Below are 26,152 nucleotides of genomic sequence, written 5' to 3' on the forward strand. Positions count from 1 at the left end.
CACAAAACCTTTAATAACCTTTAAAGGCACTATCCCATGCAGAAACTGTAGTAATTGCAACAATATCATGGAGGGTAACACCATCACTCACCCCATGCGGGGCAACAAAATCAAGCTACAGGTTAATGGTACCTGCGATACAAAAAACATTATTTATATGCTAAAATGCCCATGCGGAAAAGCCTATGTGGGACAAACTGAACGTAAACTAAAAACAAGATTAACTGAACACAAAAGTAATATAAGAACAAAAGTGTTTAAATCAGCGGTTGCCAACCATTTCATTGAACAAAATCATCAGATTAACCAGATCAGAGCATGTATATTGGAAATTGTGGAAAAAAAATGAAGAGAGAGATAATAGAAAGACTTTATTGACACGTGAAAATCATTGGATATTCCACTTGCAAACCCTGCGTCCTCAGGGGATAAATGAAAGAACTGAATTTAGTTGTTATTTATAAATCTGTTATTTATAAATCTATTAATATTCTGTCATGATTATGTTAATTGTACATTATGATACACTGTTTCCGTGGTATAATATATTGTAACTATCATCATTGCCATTAAGTGTTAGTATTGCTTAGCATGAAACACACATATAGACACTGGCCCTTTAACTGATACATGCGCGACTTCAAAACATCGTAGTACAGCCCACACGCGTCACACACCAACTTGCATCGCGCTGAGAACGTTCTGCTTACAGCGCTGATAGAATTCAGTCTCTTGCATATTCGGTAAGAAGGAATTACGTTTAAATGCTTGTAACCCACCCGAAGCAGCTTGCACTCATTTAATATCGGAACCGCGAACATTTGCTTTAAGCGCTTACAAACATTTGTCGGCTAATGTGCCACGCCACTTAACCTGTCTGTAAGTTGAAATAGTAACGTTACCACGTTACATTTAATGCTTGCAGCCCACTCGAGGCAACTTGAACCTTTTTAACATTAGAACTGCTAACATTGGTTTAAAGCGTCAACGAATGCTTGTCAGTTAACGCGCTGCGCTAGCCAATCTGACTGCGAGATTAATTTATAATGTTACTAGGCTCCAGTTAACAGCAGAAAAAACACGCATGCATTTGGTTTTAACATCGGAAAATAATCCGCACGCGTAAATGTAAATGGCTACTTCAATTGTCGAACGTAGCATAGTATGTATATCACGTGATGGTGCCAGATAATATGTGACAAAGATTTAGTGAGTTAAACATTGTTTGTTTTTGAAGAATTATTAGTGATAGATACCACTCTTTGTTTCATAGATTTCCCAGATGAAGGCCAGCAGGCCGAAATGCATTGGAATAGGAATATAAGGATTGTTGGGAACATATGGATTGTTGTAAAAGGAATTGAATACCAAGTATAAACTATTGAATACTTCCATGAATATATTTTCATAAGTATGAATAAAATACTGCAATGAAGAGCAATTTCAAGTTTGGAAAACTTTATTGATCAAAATTCTGCTGGTGAATCCAGCACACCAAAAATCAGTGCCCTTTGTGACACTAGCACTGATCAGCGCTAGTGCATTCCTCAGTTCATAGCACATACTCCAAAGCAGGGAGTAAACGAAGGAGCACGATTTACGCCTTTAATCTAAAGATTACCTTGGAGCTGTGCACGACTATCATCTAAATCATTTCATCAGGTTGGACCAGATGCGACCACTCTCGAAAAGAAGCCAGCTCATGACTTGAGTCCTGGAGATTGGGTACGCATCAAAGTACACAGAAGGAGAAATTGTCTGGTTCCATGCTGGGACAAACCACGTCAAGTGATTCTGACCACGATGACTGCTGTGAAGTGTGCCAAGGTAAAGAATTGGATTCATGCTAGTCACACACTTCGAGTCCCTGGTCCTGCAAATCCATCTGAAGACGAGCATCTGGAAGAGTCAGATACCAGCTCTGAATCCGAATCCGAAGAAACAAGAACAAGACGAACCTCAAAAGCAGGAGAAGCAGATTTGAGCCCAGGAGTGGGGCAGGAGAATGTACCACTAAGGAGACGACTGGAAATTTCAGATACCAGCTCCGAATCAGAGACAGAACAAGTGGGAATACAAGAAAGGATAAATGAAAATACTGGAGAAACTGAACAAGAAATCTTTGATAGAGAAGCACCAAGTACAAGTATGAGAGAAATTCCGCCTGGAATTGAAGAAATTGAAGGTGAGGAATTAGATACAGAGAGTGAGGGCAAGATTATTGTGGAAGATCCCAGAGGAGGTGTAGGGACGACACATACCCAGGTAGAAGAAGGGATAGTTAGTCAGCAGGAAGATTGCGTGGAAGAAACACGAGGAGGGATAAATGTAGCTAGTGAACCTGAGGTTCTGAGAATAAAATCCAAAGAAAATACTAGCAAGATCGATACTGAATCCGAAGAGACGGAAGAAGAAAGCAAGGAGGGAAGAACTTTGAGGAAAAGGGCTTGGAAAATGGAGCGAGAAGGGCAAGGAACAAAGTTAAAGAGGTCGTCAAAGGAAGAAATTTGGTCCAACAAACTTAAAAGATTGAGATACCGATTAACGAGAATAAAATCTTCCAATGCTGAACAAGTGAATGAAGTGTCCAGTCAAGAAAAATCAGAAGACACTGATCAGAAACGCTTGCAAGGAGAAAAGAGGATAAAGAAACCGAACCACCAGAATGGACCTATGTGGCACTTCCTGATATACAAGAGGAAGCAGATAGCCAAGAAAGTCTAGGAGTGACTGTGCAGGAAGCGGTTGAAGGAGAAGAAGATTTGGAAATCCTGAGAGTTATCTTATCTGATATCAGAGAAGAAACGGATGATCAGGAAGTTTTGAATCGAATTGTGAAGATAGAGACAAAGATGATCCATGCACGGATTGAAATGACCAAGAAAGAGACAAGGAATAAAAGCTCCGGACAAGACACGAGACCAGAAAGAACCGAATAGGCAATCAAAGCCTTAGGTTTAGACAAAGGTAAATTGTTGATGAAAAGAGGCCAAGTCAAAAGACACTGATCATTTCCGAAATGACAAACACAGAAGATAAAAAACCTACATGTGGGTTTCTCCGAAGATGGTGTAAAATGTGTTTTTGTTGTACAGGATTACTAATGCTTGTCTGGATCATATTAGCAATAACAATTTCATTTAGAGTAACATTTGAAGATGTAGAAAAACACACTGGGAACGGAACTAATAAGGGAAAAATTGATGACAATCATGTTACTAAACTGGTAGATAGAACAGAATTTCACAAAGATAAGTCCAGAAATGATTTTTCCTTTTCCAATAATGTTTTTTCAAAATTACTTTACGAGTATGTAAAGATCATGGAGGTTAGGGACTGTTACGTTTGCATGCAGTTACCTGCATCCATGTCAGAAGGTGTCACTTATCATCATCTTCCTTTGACATATGGGATAACTTGTAGTGTGTTAGCTAGGTTGTTCTATAAAACAGGGAAATTAGAATACTATTATACTGACGTAGATAATATTTTCTCACAGATACCTGTAGTTCCCGAACTAAACAAGGTGATTCCTGGTAGAATCTTAGGTGAATTTTTCTTGGAAACAAGGGAATTAACTTTAGAAGAAGTGTTTCAGAATAATCTTGCTTGTAGTTTGAGAAAAGAAGAGAAAACATTCCTGAACATGGTAGAGGAGAGGAGAGTTAGGATGCAAAGAAAAGTGTGTGGGGAAAAGATGGAAACAACATTTTGGGATGCTGGAAAGGAAAACCATTTAAAGGGAGAAACAAATCCTGCAATGGCTTTAGATTGGCCTCAGAGAGGAAAATTGTGCATCAGTAAAGATAACACTGTTTATGATAATTACTTTGTAGGTGCAAGAGAATGCCATGACTTATATAAAATCATGGGAGGATGGGGATTTAAAGGAGGAAATGATCCAGTATTCCCTGGAATATATTACATCTGTGGGAACAGGGCTTATTATAGCTTACCTGACCACTGGTATTGCACATGCTACCTAGGCCTGGTCTTTCCAAAAATATTTCATGTGGAAAGGGGAGAGGAAAGGGGAGAGGACGGGTTGCACGAGCTAGGTAGACAACTAAAACACAGAAGGAGAGAGAGTTGGTCAGAGATTATAGGGGATATATTTGGAGCACTGATACCAGCAGTTGGAATATCTCTGAATGCACATAAAATTAGAAAATTGTCCACAGTTGTAGATCGTTTATCGACAAGCACAGCTGGAGGGTTCTTAATGGTGAATACTGAAATGGTTGCCATGAGAGCTATGATTATGCAAAATCGACTTGCCCTTGATATTATTTTGGCCAAAGAGGGAGGAGTCTGTGGAATGCTGAAGGTACAACATTGCTGTACTTACATTCCTGACGAAAGTCAAAACTTAAAGAAGTACATTAAAAATATAACTGATTTGCATGAAGAAATTGTTCTACTGGAGGTTCAAAGTGTTTGGGAGAAACTTGGTAAAGGTTTTTCTACTATTAAGAATTTACTAACAAAATTAGGTTGCTCTTTTGTGGGTAAAATACTGATACCAGTGACCTGTGTGATAATATTAGTACTGACATTGAGAATAGGATGTATGTGTATAAAAAGATGGGGGTACGCACCGTACATACGGGGGTGGGGGTACGCTCCGTACATACACGGGTAGGGGTATGCTCCGTACATACACGGGTGGGGTGGGGGTACGCTCCGTACATACATGGGTGGGGGTACGCACCGTACATACATGGGTGGGGTGGGGGTACGCTCCGTACATACATGGGTGGGGGTACGCACCGTACATACATGGGTGGGGTGCGGGTATGCTCCGTACATACACGGGTGGGGTGGGGGTACGCTCCGTACATACATGGGTGGGGTACGCACTGTACATACACAGGTGGGGTGGGGGTATGCGCCGTACATACATGGGTGGGGGTACGCACCGTACATACATGGGTGGGGTGGGGGTACGCTCCGTACATACACGGGTGGGGTGGGGGTACGCTCCGTACATACATGGGTGGGGGTACGCACCATACATACACGGGTGGGGTGGGGGTACACTCTGTACATACACGGGTGGGGGTACGCTCTGTACATACATGGGTGGGGTGGGGGTACGCTCCGTACATACATGGGTGGGGGTACGCACCGTACATACACGGGTGGGGGTATGCTCCGTACATACACGGGTGGGGTGGGAGTACGCTCCGTACATACATGGGTGGGGGTACGCACCGTACATACACGGGTGGGGTGGGGGTACGCTCCGTACATACATGGTTGGGGGTATGCACCGTACATACACGGGTGGGGTGGGGGTACGCTCCGTACATACACGGGTGGGGGTACGCACCGTACATACATGGGTGGGGTGGGGGTACGCTCCGTACATACATGGGTGGGGTACCCACCGTACATACACGGGTGGGGTGGGGATATGCTCCGTACATACACGGGTGGGGGTATGCTCCGTACATACACGGGTGGGGTGGGGGTACGCTCCGTACATACATGGGTGGTGGTACGCACCGTACATACACGGGTGGGGTGGGGGTATGCTCCGTACATACACGGGTGGGGTTGGGGTACGCTCCATACATACACGGGTGGGGGTACGCACCGTACATACATGGGTGGGGTGGGGGTACGCTCCGTACATACACGGGTGGGGGTATGCTCCATACATACAGGGTGGGGTGGGGGTACGCTCCGTACATACATGGGTGGGGGTACGCACCGTACATACACAGGTGGGGTGGGGGTATGCTCCGTACATACACGGGTGGGGTGGGGGTACGCTCCGTACATACACGGGTGGGGGTACGCACCGTACATACATGGGTGGGGTGGCGGTACGCACCGTACATACATGGGTGGGGTGGCGGTACGCTCCATACATACATGGGTGGGGGTACGCACCGTACATACACGGGTGGGGTGGGGATACGCTCCGTACATACACGGGTGGGGGTATGCTCCGTACATACACGGGTGGGGTGGGGGTATGCTTCATACATACATGGGTGGTGGTACGCACTGTACATACACGGGTGGGGTGGGGATACGCTCCGTACATACACGGGTGGGGGTATGCTCCGTACATACACGGGTGGGGTGGGGGTACGCTCCGTACATACATGGGTGGTGGTACGCACCGTACATACACAGGTGGGTTGGGGGTACGCTCCGTACATACACGGGTGGGGGTACACTCCGTACATACACGGGTGGGGTGGGGGTACGCTCCGTACATACATGGGTGGGGGTACGCACCGTACATACACGGGTGGGGGTATGCTCCGTACATACACGGGTGGGGTGGGGGTACGCTCTGTACATACACGGGTGGGGGTACGCACCGTACATACACGGGTGGGGTGGGGGTACGCTCCGTACATACATGGGTGGGGGTACGCACCGTACATACACGGGTGGGGTGGGGGTACGCTCAGTACATACACGGGTGGGGGTACGCACCGTACATACACGGGTGGGGTGGGGGTACGCTCCATACATACATGGGTGGGGTACCCACCGTACATACACGGGTGGGGTGGGGATACGCTCCGTACATACACGGGTGGGGGTATGCTCTGTACATACACGGGTGGGGTGGGGGTACGCTCCGTACATACATGGGTGGTGGTACGCACCGTACATACACGGGTGGGGTGGGGGTATGCTACGTACATACACGGGTGGGGTTGGGGTACGCTCCGTACATACACGGGTGGGGGTACACACCGTACATACACGGGTGGGGTGGCGGTACGCTCCGTACATACATGGGTGGGGGTACGCACCGTACATACATGGGTGGGGTGGGGGTACGCTCCGTACATACACGGGTGGGGTGGGGGTACGCTCCATACATACATGGGTGGGGTACGCACCGTACATACACGGCTGGGGTGGGGGTACGCTCCGTACATACACGGGTGGGGGTATGCTCCATACATACACGGGTGGGGTGGGGGTACGCTCCGTACATACATGGGTGGTGGTACGCACCGTACATACACGGGTGGGGTGGGGGTATGCTCCGTACATACACGGGTGGGGTTGGGGTATGCTCCATACATACACGGGTGGGGGTACGCACCGTACATACACGGGTGTGGTGGGGGTACGCTCCGTACATACATGGGTGGGGGTACGCACCGTATATACACGGGTGGGGTGGGGGTACGCTCCTTACATACACAGGTGGGGTGGGGGTACGCTCCGTACATACACGGGTGGGGGTACACACTGTACATACACAGGTGGGTGGGGGTACGCTCCGTACATACATGGGTGGGGTGGGGGTACGCTCCGTACATACACGGGTGGGGGTACGCACCGTACATACACGGGTGGGGTGGGGGTACGCTCCGTACATACACGGGTGGGGTGGGGGTATGCTCCATACATACACGGGTGGGGTGGGGGTACACTCCGTACATACACGGGTGGGGTGGGGGTACGCTCTGTACATACACAGGTGGGGGTATGCACCGTACATACATGGGTGGGGTGGGGGTACGCACCGTACATACGGGGGTGGCTGGGGGTCTGGCGCGTACATATGGGGAGGCTGGGGGGGTGTTCGGTGCATACCGGGCCCCCTTTTCCTCACGCTTCGTGGCGTACTTAGCTTTTCCGGCACTTTTTAGGTGCCGTAAAAATATTGCCGTCCGGAGTGCTGTCGGTACGAATCGTACTTGCTGGTACATAAAGAGCTGCCTAACTCCGTCCGCATGTCGCGTATGCGCTGTCCCGGATCACATTCGGATGTATTTTTGTGTCGGTCGGTGTTTTGTACGATTCGTACGGAAATGGTGTTTCCGTACGAATCGTACTTGCATGTTTGTACGGTCTTTTTCCCGGGTATGAGTCGGATGGAGAAAACGCTCCGTCCGACGATTCGTACCCGGTTTCTACAGGATCGGAATCGGCACCTTAATGTTTCCAGAAATAAAATAAACTATGTTATATGCTGTAGTGTCTAAATGCTAATGTGGAGCAAATTAATATTAGATAAACAACATTTGGATTAATAAGAAGTGAGTTTGTGGTTCTTTTAATTAGGTACTGAAAATTAATCAAATGTTTCCTAGGCTTTAATTGTGTTTTAGCTGGTTCTAAATCACCATCAACCAGTCCAACTAATTGGTCAGTCGACCAAGTGGTGGAGTGCCTTGATGTTAAGGTCAGGATTCTATAGGCTCAGATGTATATAATGTATATAATGTAAAGAAATTAAATCCTGATAGGTAATAAGGTACCCACATGTCCAGCGCTTTTTCTCCTGTGTACAGATTTGAGTGAAACGGATGTGTGTTGGTGTTATGGGCCCCACCAATAAATTAATGTATGGATGAGTTAGTGTGAAGACGAGTCTGGGACATAGGGAGAATATGTAAATTTGCCCTTTTCGCTGGAGCAACCCCTCAGAACTAGTGAAAGCGTTGATATTTTTGGGAGATCAACTGGGTTCAAGTACGTTCTTCATCAGATACAGTTCATGCTACAGATAAATATCTTATGATCTTTTAATGCCTCTGTTTCCACGGTAATTGCAAGACCAAATACGATAAAAATCACAGCACAGTACTTTAAAAATCTTCAGTTATCACAGTATCCTTGAAAAACAGTTCCTTGATGTCGATAGCTCCATCCGGGGATATCACGGCATCGTGAACAACCAAATCCAAACAGTTCTGGCTGACCGTGGTGTCGCGGATCAGCTACGGTGTCCGGAAGACCCGCAAACAGTACCTTTCAGAAATGCAGGTCGTCGATGACCTCTCGTTGTCCCACACGTTGCAGGTCGATCTCCTCTCTGATGGAATCAGGAGCGCTGGCGTCGGCAGATGTCGTATGCTGCGGTGCGAAGTGCAGCTGTGCGAAGTGCAGTGGTGCGGCGTGCGGTGCCCTCTAGTCGTGGTGCGAGCAGCGGCTCGGTGGCGGCATAAGGTGGCGTCGTCGGTGAGACCAGGATCGCGGTGTGAGATGAAGGCGGTGCTCGTCACGGTGCTGGCAGGTCACGGTGCAGCAGCGTTGTCGTCGTTGCTGAAGCGCTCTAATCTGCTGACGAACTGGAGTCGATGGCACCGGCATCGGTAGGCCGAGGCTGTGGTGTGGGATGAGGGCAGTGCGTCATGTAACTTTATGAGCGGTGCCCTCGAACAACGGTGCAAGCAGCAGCGTCGAGTCCGGCATGGAGCGGCGTCGTCGGGGATACCAAGGTGTTGTCGTGAAGCGAGGCGGTTCGGAGTGCGGTGCCCACAGGCCGCGGTGCGAGCAGCGGCGCGATGGCTGCATCAGTAGGTGTCGTCGGTGAGACCAGGGTCGCGGTGCGCCGTTGTGGCGGTGCTCTCTGTGGTGCCAAAGCTTCGGCGTGAAGCGAGGTGGTGCGGAGTGTGGTGCCCACAGGTCGCGGTGCAAGCAGCAGCTCGGTGGCGGCACCAACAGGCATCGTGGGTGAGACCAGGGTTGCAATGCGGCATTGTGGCGATGCCCTCTGCGGTGCCTTCAGGACACGGAGTCGGCAGCGGCGTCGTGGACGGCGTCGGGCTTGAATTCTTTGCTGTTCCTGAGACTTCTTGAACAGGGGGCAAGCTCTACTTCAATCCCTTGGAGACACTCACAAAAGTAGATTGTAGGAAGTTCAGTCCAGTCCTTTCACTGTCCAAGACAGAAGCAGCCACTGCAGGCCAACACAGCAAAGCACACAGCAAAGTGGGAGCTCCTCCTCACAGCTTCTCCAGCTCTTCTGCTTGGCAGTCTTCTTAATCCAAAATAGTTCTCTGAAGTCTTTTCTATCCCTGAGACTTCCAACAGGAGGCAAGCTCTACTTCAAGCCCTTGGAGAAAACTCTAACAGCAGGATGATGAAAGCACTGTCTAGTCCTTTTCCTACCCAAGACAGAAGCAACCACTGCAGGCCAACCCATCAACACGCAGCATAGGGGCAGTACTCCTCCTCCAGCTTTCCCAGTCCTTCTTCCTGGCAGGTTCCTTAGTTCAGAAGTAATCTAAAGCTCTGGGGTCTGGGCCCCAATATTTATACCACCAAATCCTTTGTCCTCTGAAGGCAGAGGGTCATGTACGTAGTTCAAACCAGTTCTGGTTGCATTCTGCCAGTGTGCACCTTCTTCCTTTGTCAGTGTAGGCCAGGGTCATCAGACGCACCACAGGAGGTGGAGCCAGTATTGTGGAAGGCAGGCACAGCCCTAGTCTGACCCAGGTGTGACTCCTCCCACTCATGTATGTGCAGGTAGGTCTATTCAGCCCTGTGCTGCCTCACCCTGTCTCCTGGAGTCTCCCCCAGTCCCTGTCACTCACAAACCAGACAGACAATACACAAGCTAGCAGAGGCAGGCTGGATGGTTAGGTAAGAAAATACCTACTTTCTAAAAGTGGTATTTTCAAACACAGAATGTTAAAACCAACTTCACTAAAAGATGTATTTTATCATTCTGAGTTCAGGCATAATAAACTCGAATTTCTACGATGCTCCCATAGTCAGTTAGAATTATAAGATGTTATAATCAAACTGCCCACTCTGGCCTATGGGGAACAGGTAGCCTTGCCATAGTGAAAAACGAAGTAGGCTGTAATTCACTATCAGGATATGCCACACACAACAGGTCATCTCCTACCTTTCACATACAATGCACCCTGCCCATGGGGGTACCTTGGGCCTACCTTAGGGGCGACTCACATGTAGAAAAGGGAAGGTTTAGGGACTGGCAAGTGTGTGCACTTGTCAAGTCAACATGGCAGCCTCAGGCTGCGCACAGGCTCTGCGATGGCAGGCCAGAGTTACACTTTGCAGGCTGTTTGTGTGGGTGGCACAATCCAGTGCTGCAGCCCACCAAAAGCATTTGATTTATAGGCCCTGGCACTCACAGTGCACTTTACTAGGGACTGACACATAAATCAAATAGGCCAATCATGGAAACACCAATCCATAACACAGTTTACACAGAGAGCATATGCACTTTAGCACTGATTAGCAGTGGTAAAGTGCCCAATGTCCTAAAACCAACACACACAAGTCAGGAAAAATAGGAGGAAAAAGCAAAATGTTTAGGGATAACCCTGCAAAAAGGGCCATGTCCAACATTCCCCCATTCTAAAGTAATCCAACCTCTCATGTATTGCATGCCATGTCACACAGACATCTCACATTCTGGGGGACGCAAGAGTCCCTGTTATGAAAGACATACCTGTTTAGCAGGGCGAGACCATTGGCTGCATGCCCTACTTGACATAAAAGCAAGTAGGCTACAATAAACTAATATCATATAAACTAGAAGATATATCATGGTGCACAAAAGAAGTATGTTGGGAAAAAGAAGAGGAAAAGGCAGTAAATAGAGGAGTCTCCAGCAAGATGTAGATGATGAAATTGGCAAGAGGGGAGAGGTGAAGGGTACAATAAAAGCTCTGAAGAGCCTAAGACGAAGATGGGAAAGGAAGTGTGCAGCAGTAAGAGAGTGGGAGATGGGTGGGATGCACTCAAAACTGTATAGTGAATTACAATAAAGGCGAAAATAAAAACAAAACAGCGAAAATTGACTTACTGTGTAAAATGAAGTAACTGAAAGAATAAAATCCAAAAACAAAAAGAATATTTTTTATTTTGTTAATATAATGTTCTTTCTCCACCTGAACGTGTTTCATGTTATGTTAGAAATGGGGGTCTCTAGTTGGCAGGTTGTTACCCTGTCCATGTAGGGACCCTTCTTCCTAGTTAGGACAAGGGAGTTACACTTCTAAAATAACCCCTGCTCACCCCCTTGGTAGCGTGGAACAAACAGTCAGGCTTATGTGCGTTGAGCATTTGTACATAACATACAGCAATACAGTGAAAACACTACAAAAGGTGACCACACCAGTTTTATAAAAATAGCCAATATTTATCTGTGTAAAACAAGATCAAAACAATAGGAATCCGACATACAGTTATCAAAAATACTCATAAAGGAACAATAGACTTTAAAAACAGTTCCTTGAAGTCAATAGCTCCGTCCGGGGCTATCACGGCTTTGTGATCACATAAATCCACAGTTCTGGCTGACCGTGGTGTCGCAGGCCAGCTACAGTGTTGGGAAGACCCGCAAAACAGTACCTTTAGAAATGCAGGGTTCCAGGGACCTTGCGATGAGCTCCGAAGAGCTGGCATTGACAGTCGTCGGTTTGGGAGGTCAGTGCAGGAGTTGTCAGGCCCTTGATGTCACATATATTGTGGGTCAAACTCCGTGCAGTCGGGAGCACTGGCGTTGGCAAGGGTCGGTCTGCGGTGCGGAGTGCAGCAGGCGTCGTGCAGTGCCCTCAGGTTGCGGTGCATGCAGAGGCTCGGTGACGGTCGTACAGTGGCGTCGGTGAGACCAGAGCTGCGGTGTGACGTGGGACGGTGCTCGTCGTGGTGCTGGCAGGTTACGTGCAGGCAGTGGCGCGTCGTTGTTGTTGAAGCTCTGTCGTCAGCTGATGAACGGGAGTCAATGGTGCCGATGTCAGTGGGCCAAGGCTGCGGTGTAGGACTGGGGCTGTGCATCGTGTAACTTACGAACGCTTCCGCCAAACCACAGTCAGTCATCGATGTTGGCATGGAGTGGTGTCGTCGGGGATACCAGGGCAGCAACTCCTATGTTAAGCCTATGGGACAGACAGCCTTTCAACACTGAAAAACAAAATACATAGTATTTCACTATCAGGACATGTCACACACACAGTACACGTCCTACCTTTCACATACACTGTAATCTGCCTATGGGGGTTCCTGGGGCCTACCTTAGGGGTGCCTTATATGTAAGAAAAGAGAAGGTTTGGGCCTGGCAAGTGGGTGCACTTGTGAGGTCAACATGGCAATAAAAACTGCGTGCACACACTGCAGTGGCAGGTCTGAGACAGCCTGGAAAAACTACTTCTGTGGATGGTACAATCAGTGCTGCAGGCCCACTAGTAGCATTTGATTTACAGGCCCTGGGCACACTTGTGCACATTACCAGGCACATACTAGTAAATCAAATATGCCAATCGTGGATATACCAATCAGTAACACAATTTACCTGGAGCACTTGAACTTTAATACTGATCAGCAGTATTAAAGTACGCAGAAACAGTAAACTAGCAAAAATAATATCCAGAGTACCACTAAGACCAGGAGGTCAGAAGGAGAAAGACAGGGGAAACACGCAAAACGATGCCAGGTTTATCATGTTACTATACCTATTCCATTCTAAACAATTCTTGGTCACTGAATCTAATTTTATGCCTATTGTCTATGATGTCCATTTAGGAGATAGTTACTTCATGTACAGTTAAATTAAGGAGGTAGGATGTGCACACTGCAATGTGTATAATCACCCTCTAATCATCTTCAACATTAATTTTGGGTAGTGCAAGTTGATTTAAATTAACAAACTTGGTTATCAAGTAAGGAATGTACGGTGAATTGCCAATGAACTTATTTTGGTTGAGAGTGTGATGGTTCAATGACTTGGGCAGTACAAAGAAGTGTGTATATTTCCACACGTTTTTGAAAGCTGTGCATTTAAGAATGAGATGGACGACTTTATAATGGAGGAGTGTAAAACATTCCGCAGCTATATGCAACAAGCAGATTTCATTCTGCCTCCCTTCTCAAATTGAATATATGCAATCGCTGGATTGTTATAGACATTATATCCAATCACATTGGCCGAAATCATGTAACGCTTCAACTAATCAGGATTGCGCAAAACTATAATTGTTTAAATGTTTAATGTTTTGAGTTCATAGCAACATAGTTGGTCACAAGATTGGGCTGCAGCACTGATGAAGTAGTGTGTAAAATGGGATCCAGGAACTGTTCTTGAGATGTTCCTTCTTGTCATGGCTGTTTCATGTAGGAAGCCGGTCCCTACTGAATGGGGTTTTTCCATTAGATATACCTACGTTCCAAATGTTGATTGCCAGACCATTCATGAAAGCTGTGAGTCTAAATATGGATCACGCAGATGGCTCTAGCGCATTCCAGAAACCGAAACTAGTGCATTCATGGTTTTGCCTCCTTGTGTGATCTGATTCATTTTAGTTTATTTATTTCACCAGGAAGGACTGGGTCTCAGGTTTCTGCGTGTAACATTGTGCAGCAACCAGCAGGTCAGCTAGACAGTATATTTTCCTGAGTATACTTTGTGCATTGTTCAGGTCTAGATGCTTAAGTGCGTGTGCGTGGTCCGAGGTGCTCAAATCCAGCAAAGCCCTTGCTGCTTTCTTCTGAATTCGGTGCAGATTGTGTACCAGTACCCTGGGCTTGGGTGGGTCCTTTTCTATAATATGGCAGTAGCTCAGCTCCAGCACCACCAATGAGCTTATGATTCTGTTTGATGGTCCATTTCTAGAATTGAAGGTTTATGGTAAGTAGGATCATAGCTCTCTTGGTAATGTTTTTTGGATTTTACCTCGTAGAAGGCGGTGCTTCTTTGATTTTTTAATCCAAATCCAAATCCAAATTCCTCTGTATTCTTATCCTTAAATGTATTGATTGATCAAGATCGACCCATGATATGTATTTATTTCAAAAATTGCTTTTTGGTCCACAAGCAAACCCGTAAGGACAATGTTAAGATCATCTTTTGTAAAATGTGTCCCTTTTCATAATATCTTGCAAGGTCCAAATGTTAGATTATATCAACATGTTATGCTTGAGGTGTGAATCAAAAGGTTGTTGGCAACACAGATTAATTTGCAGCAGACTGAAAACAATGTTCTTCATGTGCTAGAACATGGGAAATGTCCCCACACTAGCTAGAAAAAAGCAATATAATTCCAGTGAAATCCTTGCTAATTTTGTTCTAAATATAAAGTACCGTCCTAAATACTAATAAATGCTAAATGCAACACATTTTGACTCGACATTTAACTGCCCAAAATCTGGATTAGGCGGAAAATAAAATATTCTTTTATTACAAATGTTATATGCTTTCTTTTCACATGGAATGTTCCTGCCCAGCTTAGTCAAAAATCCAAAAATCAAAATATGCTTTATTCGATTTAAAAACAATTAAATCATAAAAGCACATCATAAAAACAAAGACTTAAAAACATGATGTATCAATTCATGTAAGAACATTAGAAATACAATACAGATTTCTTTAAACATCCCTAACATGAATAAAATCAAGAATCAGTTACGCTGGACGCTGATTACATCGAGTTTCTAGATCTAACCACCCCTTTTAAAAATATAGCTATATGGCCAGTACTGATTTCATCATCCAAATATTGCAGTTTAATGAATGCAGGTCGACACTGTCTCAAACCTTGTGATTCTAAAATGGGTATGATCCATCTCTTCCTGATTATGATGTAAAACGTACAGAAAAAGATGGCATGTATTGTCAAATGTGGGGAGATGTCATCGCATGGGCATGGGCAGAAAATACGTGACCAATCATTAATTTGGGGGAATGAGACCATGTTATGAAAATTGCCTAGACGTAAACGCGTCAAAAGCATCCTAGCGTATATACTCAAATTAAAAGACAAATAAGGTTGTAACCCTGGTTCGGTCTGGATCAATTGATTGGCACTGACCTTTGATTTCATAATGTTAGAGGAAAATCTAAGCATCTCCAGATGACTAAAACATAGGGACTTTAACTCCTTCCTCGCAATTGAAGTCAAACGGTCAGGTTTATCAAAAAACTCGGGATGACCCATGTCATACAGGCTTTTTTTGACATACACCAGCCATGGAATACGTAAAAGCCCTTGTAAATTCAAACAGTCGTGTATCACATCCCGGTTGAGACTGGTAGAAATACCATTCCAGACTTTATGCCACAATAGTATTGGCTGTATTTTTATTAAGTCGGACACATATGGTAGTCCCAGTTTAGCGTGACAAACATACGTAGCGGTGCTGTCTGGGACAGCTAAAAGACATTTTAAAAAACTGTTCTCGATTTTCTGAATGGACTCTACACTTGCATAGCCCCAAATGCCAGCTCCATACAGTGCAGTTGAAATGCATTTGGCCTTGTAAATTGTCAGTAGATCTTTAATGGGACGCTTGCCTAGCTTCTAAGCAAAATTTAAAAGGGCTCCCACGGCTTTAGCAAAAAGCAATTTTCTGGAATTGATAGCTGGAGCCCACGAACCCCTGTGTTCAAACACAATACCCAAATAAGAGAAGGACGTGGCAAATTCCAACCTGTTGTTACCAATAAAAATATCACGGCACTTGGTAGAAGGCTTAGTGCACTTCATTGTAAAAGTTTTGGCAATATTTACATTTAGGTCTAAATTAGACATATACGACACAAAACTCGTGACTAGTCTCTGCAGGCCTAGTGGTGTACGAGCTATTAAAACTGCGCCATCGGCATATAAAAGTACACCAATAGACCGTTTGCCAACAATGTTTATATCTAGACAATCCCTAGATAGGGTATCCCCCAGGCTATTTATATAGAGGGTAAACAGAAAAGGTGCTAGTACGCACCCCTGCCTTACCCCCTTTCTGACAGGGAAGTTATCACTGAGTTCTCCTGTTCTCCCATAACGAACCCTACCCCGGGCATCAAGGTATGATTGTTTTAAGAAATTAATTGAAGGGGTTTCCACCCCCATGGCGTCCAGTATGCTCCACAACTTCTGATGGTTAACACCATCAAAAACCGAACTCAAGTCGACAAAACACAGGTATAGACTCCCCTTTTTTGCCTGTGTATATTTCCCCAATAGGAGGCATAGGTTCAAACTCTGCTCCACAGTGCCAAGACCTTGGCGAAAGCCATACTGAAGCTCAGAAATTACACCAGCATTCTCTGCCCACATTTGCAGTCTATTTAAAATAACGCGCCTGTCTACCTTCACTAGAGAATCTAGCAATGCAATAGGTCTATAACAAGCCGGGTCGTTATGATCGCCCTTCTTAAATATTGGGACAAGAATTGATTCCGTCCAGGTCGGAGGGAGGCCGCAAGTACAACAAGCCCGTAGGACCAGAGTAAGCAGTGGACCCCACAACAGGGGGCAAGAGGTAATTCCTTATGACCTCCTTTCGCTTCTTTAGGGACTTTTTATACACCGCCCTGGCCCTATTGATGGCTTCCTGATCTTTCATGGGCTGGTGTAGGACGGCTATCAAGGCTGCATGCGCCTTACTACACCTATGGTCAAACCAGCCTGGCCTATCTTTAAAAGATCTTTGAGGCTCTGATCTTAAATTAGTTTGTATGGCCTGTGAGTTAACGATGTTGGAGTCCAAGGCGGTCTCATCAAGACAGACAAAAAAATCTGTTTTACAACTAGTCAAAAGTGACTTAGTTAACTGGAGTGAATCTATCCCTGCCCATTTAATAATGTAGCCATTGACCCTATTGATGGCAATATCTTGTGATGCCTGGGCAGCCGTGTGTTTTTTAGATAGCACGTTAGCCGGTAAATCCAAAATAACACTCAGCGGATAATGGTCACTGAAGGCAACTGGATACATTTTAAAATTAGATATCCTACCAGTGTGTCTGTTTGATATTAATAAAAAAAATATGGTCGAGCACAACCCACGGCCGTTGAAAGTATGACTAAATGGGGAGGCAGGTGAACAAAGCTCATTGGCAAAACCCAAATCCTGAGAAAACTTACTTAAATTTAAATGATCCCCAAACGGAGTATGCGGGAAATGGGAGATATCTTTCTCATCGCCAGACAATAAACCACAATTACTGTCTGCTGCATGTGGACAAGGTCCCACATTAAAGTCACCAACCCACATTATACAAAAATCCTTGTTATTTCCCCTTTGTGCTTTATGCAAGGCCTTCTGTAGCTGACTTAATACTACCTCAGATGCCGGGTTAGGTATATTATTGTAAAAATTAGCAAGAACAATACAATGTGTGCTATCAATGCTCAACTTCAGGACCTGAAAATAGGTATTGGATTCAATAAGATCTATCTTGCTCAAATTCATCCTGTGGGATAAATATATACATAAGCCTCCCATATTCCTCCCACGATTAGAAGGTACGGCCGGCATAAAAAAAGATTTGAACCCATTGATGTGATGAACCACGTCCATCCAAGTTTCCTGGAAACATAAGATATCAAAATTATATATGATTTCTAACCAGGCGGGATCAGTTAGTTTAGTAGCTAGTCCCGACAGGTTCCAAGAAAGAATATTCATTAGGCTAGGCCTAGGCTCACCCTGAGTAACAGACTTAGTACAGACAGCTATATTATTAGTAGCATTGGGTGAAGGGGCCAAACTAAAAAATAAAGGTGGATGTAACGTGTTCACATTACACAGCTGTGCTCCCTTGGTGATATTACCAGCGACGTCACTAGTTGACTTGGCACCAATCGATAACCCCAGTCGGCCATAAGAATAAGTATCGGGAATAGCAGACCTCGGGCTAAGGATATCATGAACAGGTACCCTTGCAACAGAGGGCATAGATTCTGAACAAAAAGAATTAGATAAAAAAGACCCTCTTTGCACTGTGGGGCCAGGCAAGGAAATGAGTCAGTCTACATCATCCAAGGATGGCAGGATATCAAATCTATTGTGCAAAGGTACCATAAAACACTCATGTGTATTAGAATTATTAGGCCTCTGCCTTCGGGAAGGATTGACATAATTCATTGGGGGATAAAAGAAACCAAGGGGCAGTACATTTATGCCATTATCGAAAATAAAATCATTACCAAGTCTACGTAGGATCTCCTGTACCAATTTAGGTAATCTAAAAGTAAGGACAATACAATCACTGGGAAGCTTTTTATCACTATTCCCCACCCAGCTTACTCGCCTTGCCATTTTAAACTCACCAAACAAGACCTCTGTAAGCCCGGTTTTTGTTCCGAGCCAACAGAGAGTCTTGTTTCTCAGTGAGAGGGAGCTGGGGTACATTGGAGAAAATGATGATATATGGGGTAGCTTCCGGGGGTAGATTCAGACTAATCTCCTCCCTAACTGTAGAGGATACACAGGAAATGGATATGGGCTGAGTTTCTCTTAAATTATTAAGAGTCAAAGCACCTCTGAGCGAGGTACAACTACGACCCCTAGAACTTTCTTGCGCCTTATCAACAATGTGGACAGGTTCAGTCTGCAAAGTGGGGGCTATTGTAACTTCATCCCGTACAAAATGTAGAGGTTTATTCAAAAAATTACTGGGGGTAACTCTCTGCCCTAATCTTAATAGATCCTCAATGGCAGTAACCCTAATCAACATTTTGTCAAGCGAGGCAGAAACAACGTCATTAGATACATCATTAGATACAGAAACAGCAGATGCGACTGGGGCAGCTATGCCCATACCTTTCACTAAGTTAGGCGTAGACTGTAAGATTGCTAATTTATCGATCAATGCAGTTAGTGTGATGTCCATGTGATCCAGACGGCCTTGTAACGGTACAAGGCTGTTATCTAATAACTCTTTAAAATCCATTAGAACGTTATCATGGTCTGTCTTCCCAGAAGTGTTGGAAGCGGCATCCACTAATGCACTGTAAGAAAAGAAAACAGGAGAGGGGGCTTCAGTCTGCATACCAACCGAACAAGTACGTGTCATTACATTTTTTACACGCCGGGCCAATTTCTGTTGTTTAGGTTTGGGTTTTTGAGAACCCACTCCCTCTCCCCTCCTTCATTTCGCTGGTTGTTCCTTTATTTTATCTTCGTCACTGATCTTAGAGATCCGAGTTCTCATGCCCATGCTGGACCCTTGCGGGGTAACTACCACGGTTAATCCTGGAGCCGGTACAAGTACAGAGGCAGGGGGGTGGTCCGCCAGGCCATGAGAGATGGGAGACGATTGAGTATGAGGGGTTTAACACTGCGTAATATGTCCCAAAGAAGAGCGCCGCAGAGTTAATGGGTCAAGAGAAAGGCGCCTCTCAGTTAGTTGTATCTCGTGATTAAGCATTGATTCTGCCCTAACAATGAAGGCGTCTAGGGTCCCCGCCCCTCTATTTCGCTTACTCATTATTAAAACCCGATGTTAATAACAGCACAAGCGTGAAGGCGGTGGGCAAAATAATATTAATATGTCACAATGCCAGCAATAGAACACGTTAGATCAGGCCGATACCCCAAATGTCAGATGTTAGAGGACTTGCCCAGCCCAGCCTCTTCCGGGCAGTGACAGGCAAGGACGGGCCCGCCCTTGGCCCGGGCTGTCTGGGACTGATAGCCCTGGGTCCCCCTCTGGCCGGAACAAACAGACAAGTGCAGGCAGTATAATCGGGCTTCCCACCTTAGTCACTTCAGTACATTGTGAGGTTTTAGACATACATTCCTTATGGCAAAGGAAATTCTCCACGACATATACTGATTTTGCTGAAACTGGAACACTTAATTCACATGTAGATCACCTTATTTATATGTTTTACTCGATTGCCAGATGTGTATATGCTAAGGCTTGTTCTCGAAAACATCTAACATATCGACCAGAAAACAGCATAATCTGGTGGCAAGCTCAATAAATGTTTCCTTGCAAAGTAGAATTGGACTCTTTCCTTGTAAATATCTCATTGTGTGTGGTTATTGTTGCCTTTAAATTAATGTTTATTTATCTCTCAGGTTTATAGCTGTAATTTAACACTGTGTTTAGGTACTTCATCATTTAGAGTAAGCAATTGCTTGCTGAGTCTCTCAGTTTTACCCATTTGTATCTATCGTTTATAGTGTATTTAAATGTGTTTGTTATGGTAAAGAGCTAGCGGGAACAGCTACACTCTCTTCACCCCAATTTAGATTAAAACGCATTATGTTAATTTGCATCGCTACATGGTCAAATTGTTTATTGGTCTTTGGTTTACTCGATTAAATTACCTTCAGACAGCACTCTAAATAGAGACTGAATGTACTGTGTATTCGGCTGCATGGAGCTGTGTTATCGAAGTGCACCAGGACTCCAACTATGGTGTATGCCCTTTTTAGAATTTATGGAGCACTTTAGTATTACAGAAAGGGTTGCAGATGTTTGTGCATCCGCTTATGCAGTAGCCATTTTGCTCTGGCACAATGTGGAGTTCCCTCATTTATTACCTCATGCTTACATGCACATGAGGGAATGTCTTTATCTATGCACTTGCTCCATGTTAAAGAAGCAAGCGGCCTAGCAAATAGCCCTGGAAGAACGAGCTATGTGCCAGTGCCATAGTGGAGCACAGTCGGTAGGCCATCCCAGGCTATCTTTTGTTAGGAGACTTGGAAGGTCCCAATGATCAACTAAGATCTGAGGGATATGCGTCCCACTTCAAAGGAAGACTACAGTTGCCCAAGCACTCTCTGCACAATGCCCCCTAAGAGGGACCTTGAAAGCCCCGACAAGGGTGATTTCATTGATTGACTTCGCTAACCCTTGTTGAGGGTCTTCAGAGTCTCCATCAATGGCTTATGGCAAGAAAGTGAAACAGACAAAGGCAAGGGTTTTATTTTCAGTAATAACCATAATTGCGACAGTCTGCACAATATATTATGGGTGAAAATGCTCACTGGCTCAGACAAGGGTTTTGTGCCTATATGGTAAAGTGGTCCAGAAATTTTCTATGTGAAAAAAAGTGGCTAAGGAAAACCTTGAGCCAGAGAGACAATTTCTCATTATGGGGCAGATCATAAGTGGCATGGTTATTTCAGGGAGACTGCTCCCAAAATTACTGGTGCTTTGTGGTATCTCCCCCACTATTACCATGTTATTACTAGATAATGGCCGGGAAATGGGAACTAATATGCAGGAGCAGAATCACCACATGTGTTTATGCAAGTCTTTGCCCACTACAGGGCCATTTTCTGTCTTTTCTTATACAGGTGCAACTTTGCCCTGGTTTCACCTTACCCAGGGCCTCATTTATGAAGCTGTATCGTCACTTTTGCGCCACTGTCAATCAATCAATCAGGGAATTGTAAGCATGCTACTCACCTGTGAGGGTCTCAAGGCGCTGGGGGCTGGTCCGCAGATCTGTTTAGCCAAAGAGCCAGGTCTTGAGGGTCTTCTTGAAGGTGTTCAGGTGGGGGGCGCATCTGATGTCTGCCGGTAGTTCGTTCCAGGTCTTGGCTGCAATGTGAGAGAAGGATCTTCCGCCTGCTCTGGCTCTGTGGATGTGTGGGGTTTCAGCCAGTGCGAGGTTGGAAGATTTCTTTTGGGTACATGGAAGTTGATTCTGTCGTTGAGGTATTTGGGTCTGTTGTTGTGTCTGCATTTGTAGGTGTGAGTGTGGATTTTGAAAGTGACTCTTTTCTCCACGGGGAGCCAGTGGAGACTTCGTAGGTGTTGGCTGATGTGTTCGTGTCGGGAGATGCCGAGGACGAGTCTGGCTGTGGTGTTCTGTATTGTCTGGAGTTTGCGGAGTAGGGACTTGTTAATGCCACCGTAGAGTGTGTTTCCATAGTCCAGTCTGCTGGTGATGAGTGCATGGGTGACTGTCTTCATTGACTCAGGGGGGATCCACTTGAAGGTCTTGCGGAGGATGCAGAGGGTGTTGAAGCAGCTGGAGGTGACGGCGTTGATCTGTCGGTTCATGGTAAGTGATGAGTCGAGTGCGAGGCTGAGGTTCTTGGTGTGGTCTGAGGGGTTAGGTGGGCTTCCGAGGGCAATCGACCACCAGGTGCTGTCCCATTCAGAAGGGGTGTTATCGAGGACGAGGACTTCTGTCTTCTCGGCGTTGAGCTTCAGGCAGCTGTTGGTCATCCAGACTGCGACGTCTTGCATTCCTTTCTGGAAATTGAGTTTGGCAGTGGTGGGGTCTTTGGGGAGGGAGAGGATGAGCGGGGTTTCGTCGGCATAGGATACGATGTTGAGGCCGTGTTGTCGGACGATGACTGGGAGGGGGGCCATGTAGATGTTGAAGAGGGTGGGGCTCATTGATGAATCCTGTGGGACTCTACAAGTGATTTTCGTGAGGTCGGAGAGAAAGGGTGGAAGTCTGATCCTTTGGCTTTTTCCGGTGAGTAATGATCGGATCCAGTCCAGGGCTGTCCCTTGTTTGCTTGTGTTGTGTAGTCTGGGGACTAGTGTGTGGTGGGAGACGGCGTCGAAGGCCGCTGATAGGTCAAGTAGGATGAGGGCTTCGGAGTGGCCTTGGTCCAGGAGGGTGCGGATGTCGTCTGTGGCGGCGAATAGGGCGGTCTCTGTGCTGTGGTTGCTTCGGAATCTGGATTGGGACAGGTCGAGGACGGTGTTCTCTTCAATGAATCGTGTCAGTTTCCTGTTGACTGTTTTCTCTCCAACTTTGGCTGCGAAGGGGAGGAGCGAGATGGGCTGATAGTTCGTGAGGCTGGTGGGGTCAGCTGTGGGCTTCTTGAGCAGGGGTCTCACTTCTGCACGCTTCTAGTCATCTGGGAAGGTGCCTGTTTTGAAGGTGGTGTTGATGGTGCATTCTAGTTCGGGTGCGATGGCAGCCACGGCTCTGTGGTAGATGTGAGGGGGCAGGGGTAGATAGGGGCCCCTGAGTGGATGCTTTTTATGGTCGTGGTGGTGTCTTCGGCCGTGATCGGTGTCCATTTGGAGATGGTGGGATGGCTGGTGTTTCTGGGAGGCAGGGGGCCGTCTGTGTCGCTTAGTGGATGGTCGATGAAATTGTCGTAGATGTTTTTGTTCTTGAGGTGGAAATAGGTTCCAAGCTTGTCGCAGAGGTCTTGGGATGGGGTGATGCCTAAGGTTTCACTGCGTTGGTTGGTGAATTCTTGAATGACACTGAAAAGTTCCTTGGAGTTGGTGGAGTTGGTCAGGATTTTGTTATGGATGAAGTTCCTCTTGGTGGCTCTGATCTGGTTGTGGTTGTCCGTCATGGCGTCCTTGTAGGTGGTGTGGTTTTCGGTTGTCTTGGTGTTTCTCCAATTCTTCTCCAGGCGTTTGCAGGTGCGTCTGGCTTCTTGGAGAGAGGTGGTGAACCAGGCAGCTTTCCTGGGGCGTTGTCTGTCGGGGTTGCGTAGCAGGCGAGGTCGTCTGTGTAGTTGGAGATCCAGGTGTGGAGTCCTCTGGCTGCGTCGTTTGCGTCGCTTGCGTCGTTTGCGTCGGGTGCCCAGGTGTGGTTGTCTCTGGTGAGGGTGGAGTTAAGTTGCTCGTCGGTAACCTTGCTCCAGTTCTTTCGTGGTGGGTGTGGTGCTGGTTTGGGTGCCTTGGGTTTGTTAATGGCGAAGTGTACGCAGTGGTGGTCGGTCCATGGCGGCTGGGTGGTGTGGCTGAATTGAACGCTGTTTCCTGCCGCAAAGATGGGGTCGAGGGTGTGTCCTGCTCTGTGGGTTGGTGTGTTGACGAGTTGTTTAAGTCCAATGCTGGTAAAGTTGCCACCGTAACGGCAATTTTTTGACGTTACGGTGGCGCAATGTGCCACAGCATATTTAGAAGGACACGTAAAGCTACTTTACGTGGCTTTTCATGGCCTTATAAGTATGTGCCCCTTTCATGCAGAAAACTATGTGAAAGGGGCATTCGATCGGTGTTGCTGTGGGTGTTCCCACGCAACACCCATGGAACCTGACACATTCACAGATTTACGAACAATCGTAAACCTGGGGATGTGTCATAACCTAATGCCTCCCAAAGGGTGGCTTTAGGGAGACGCAACATGGAGAAATGGTTTAACTTCTCCTCGCTGATGGATTATGTATTCAAGTCATTTACACAAGTAAAGGTCGGGAAAGCACTGGTGGAACAACTGAGAGATTGCTTCTTTTGAAATTGGAGAATGACAACATGCTTAAAGGAGCTAGGGTTGAATCTAAAGGAAGGTTAAAGAGAGCCTTAAGATCTGGTGAAAGAATGGGGTATGGTTGGGGGAAAGGCAGGCGATCAGAAAGACAGTTCAGAGTTGGCTGTTGGATAAGGGAAAGGTATCAGGGGTGGTGAAAAGTAGGAAACGTTGAATGTAGAAGATCAATTTTAAAGCAGCAATTAACAATTTCAGAGACCTAAAGGAGAACCTATTGAATAAATGATGATAGTGGAGACATTAAAAGTGATGATGTTTTGAAAATACATTATTTGGCAAGTTGGATGCAGCATCACAGCTAGTGTAAATATCAGCCAGGTGGAAACGTTCAGAGGCGGAGGCAGTTTTTAATTAGAGATATTTCACTTTGTATTTAATGGAATAGGGTTTATAAAGAGTTGATGATAGCTAAGTCAACGAATGATGCCTTTAGAACAGAGGATGTCTTGCTTTTCCATGTTTCCTTTCTTCCTCGTACCAACCAGATCCCATAACAAGGTAAATGCTTGTCTGCTCAGTGCACAATTCTCACATCTTCAGGTGTTTACTGCTGATGGGATGCAGGAAGTGATGGAGTCCAGTGAAGTTACATTCCAAATCCGAGTCTGAGGAAGTGAAGACATACTGAAAAAAGCAAAAAGAAAATGTTTTCAAGGAGCTTCAGATGGGAAGTCTTTCCCAGTGGACATTAAGGATTGATCCTATGGTCCTGTATCCTTGTATGTCATAGATTCTGCAGAGGCATTCTGCTTTCTTATTGTGTACCCATAGATGCATTGGGTATGCCCTGACATGGTTCCCGTCCTCACTGTGCCATAGGATTCAAGCTACACCCTACTGATAATGGCCAAATTGGTCAAAACCGGTCTGGGGTTGCTTGCCTTCTTTTGTGGAGGGGGCCTTGCTTGGCAATTTGGGATGGACTGTTCCCATAAAGAGCAGCGTATGTACTAATCTGCATAAGGCAGGCCTTTGTCAAGAGTGTCATGTTGGACAAAATAACAGAAGTGAGTGGAGACCTAAGTGATTGCCTTTGCCTGATATTAATTCAAGCACTCCATCTGTCACCTTGCTGTTAGTTGCAGATGTGTACTGCTGGTCAGAAGAATGGCAATAGTAGCAACACTTCAATATTGTTATCTTTTCCACAGAAGGTTTATTGGTAGGGTTTAGGATACCATACCACAGACCCCTGATCATCCCCTTTAGGCAGAACTTGAAGTCAGTCAGGGACAACCAATTCATTGCAAAGAAAAAAGTAGACAAGGAGGTTTGCCCAGGGCTGGTCGCCAGTCCCTTTTCAGAACCCGTGTTTAGCAATTTTCTGGTGTCATGACTGGGGTTGGTACCCACGAAGGAGCAGGGCCAGTTTTGGCTCATTCACCACATGTCACACCCAGCTGAGGAGTTGTGGTGAATGAGCCACTTTTGTGGTCTGACACCCTATGATGACCCTCAACCACCACCAT

Source organism: Triturus cristatus, chromosome 9 (genome assembly GCF_964204655.1).
Source record: "Triturus cristatus chromosome 9, aTriCri1.1, whole genome shotgun sequence".
NCBI lineage: Eukaryota > Metazoa > Chordata > Amphibia > Caudata > Salamandridae > Triturus > Triturus cristatus.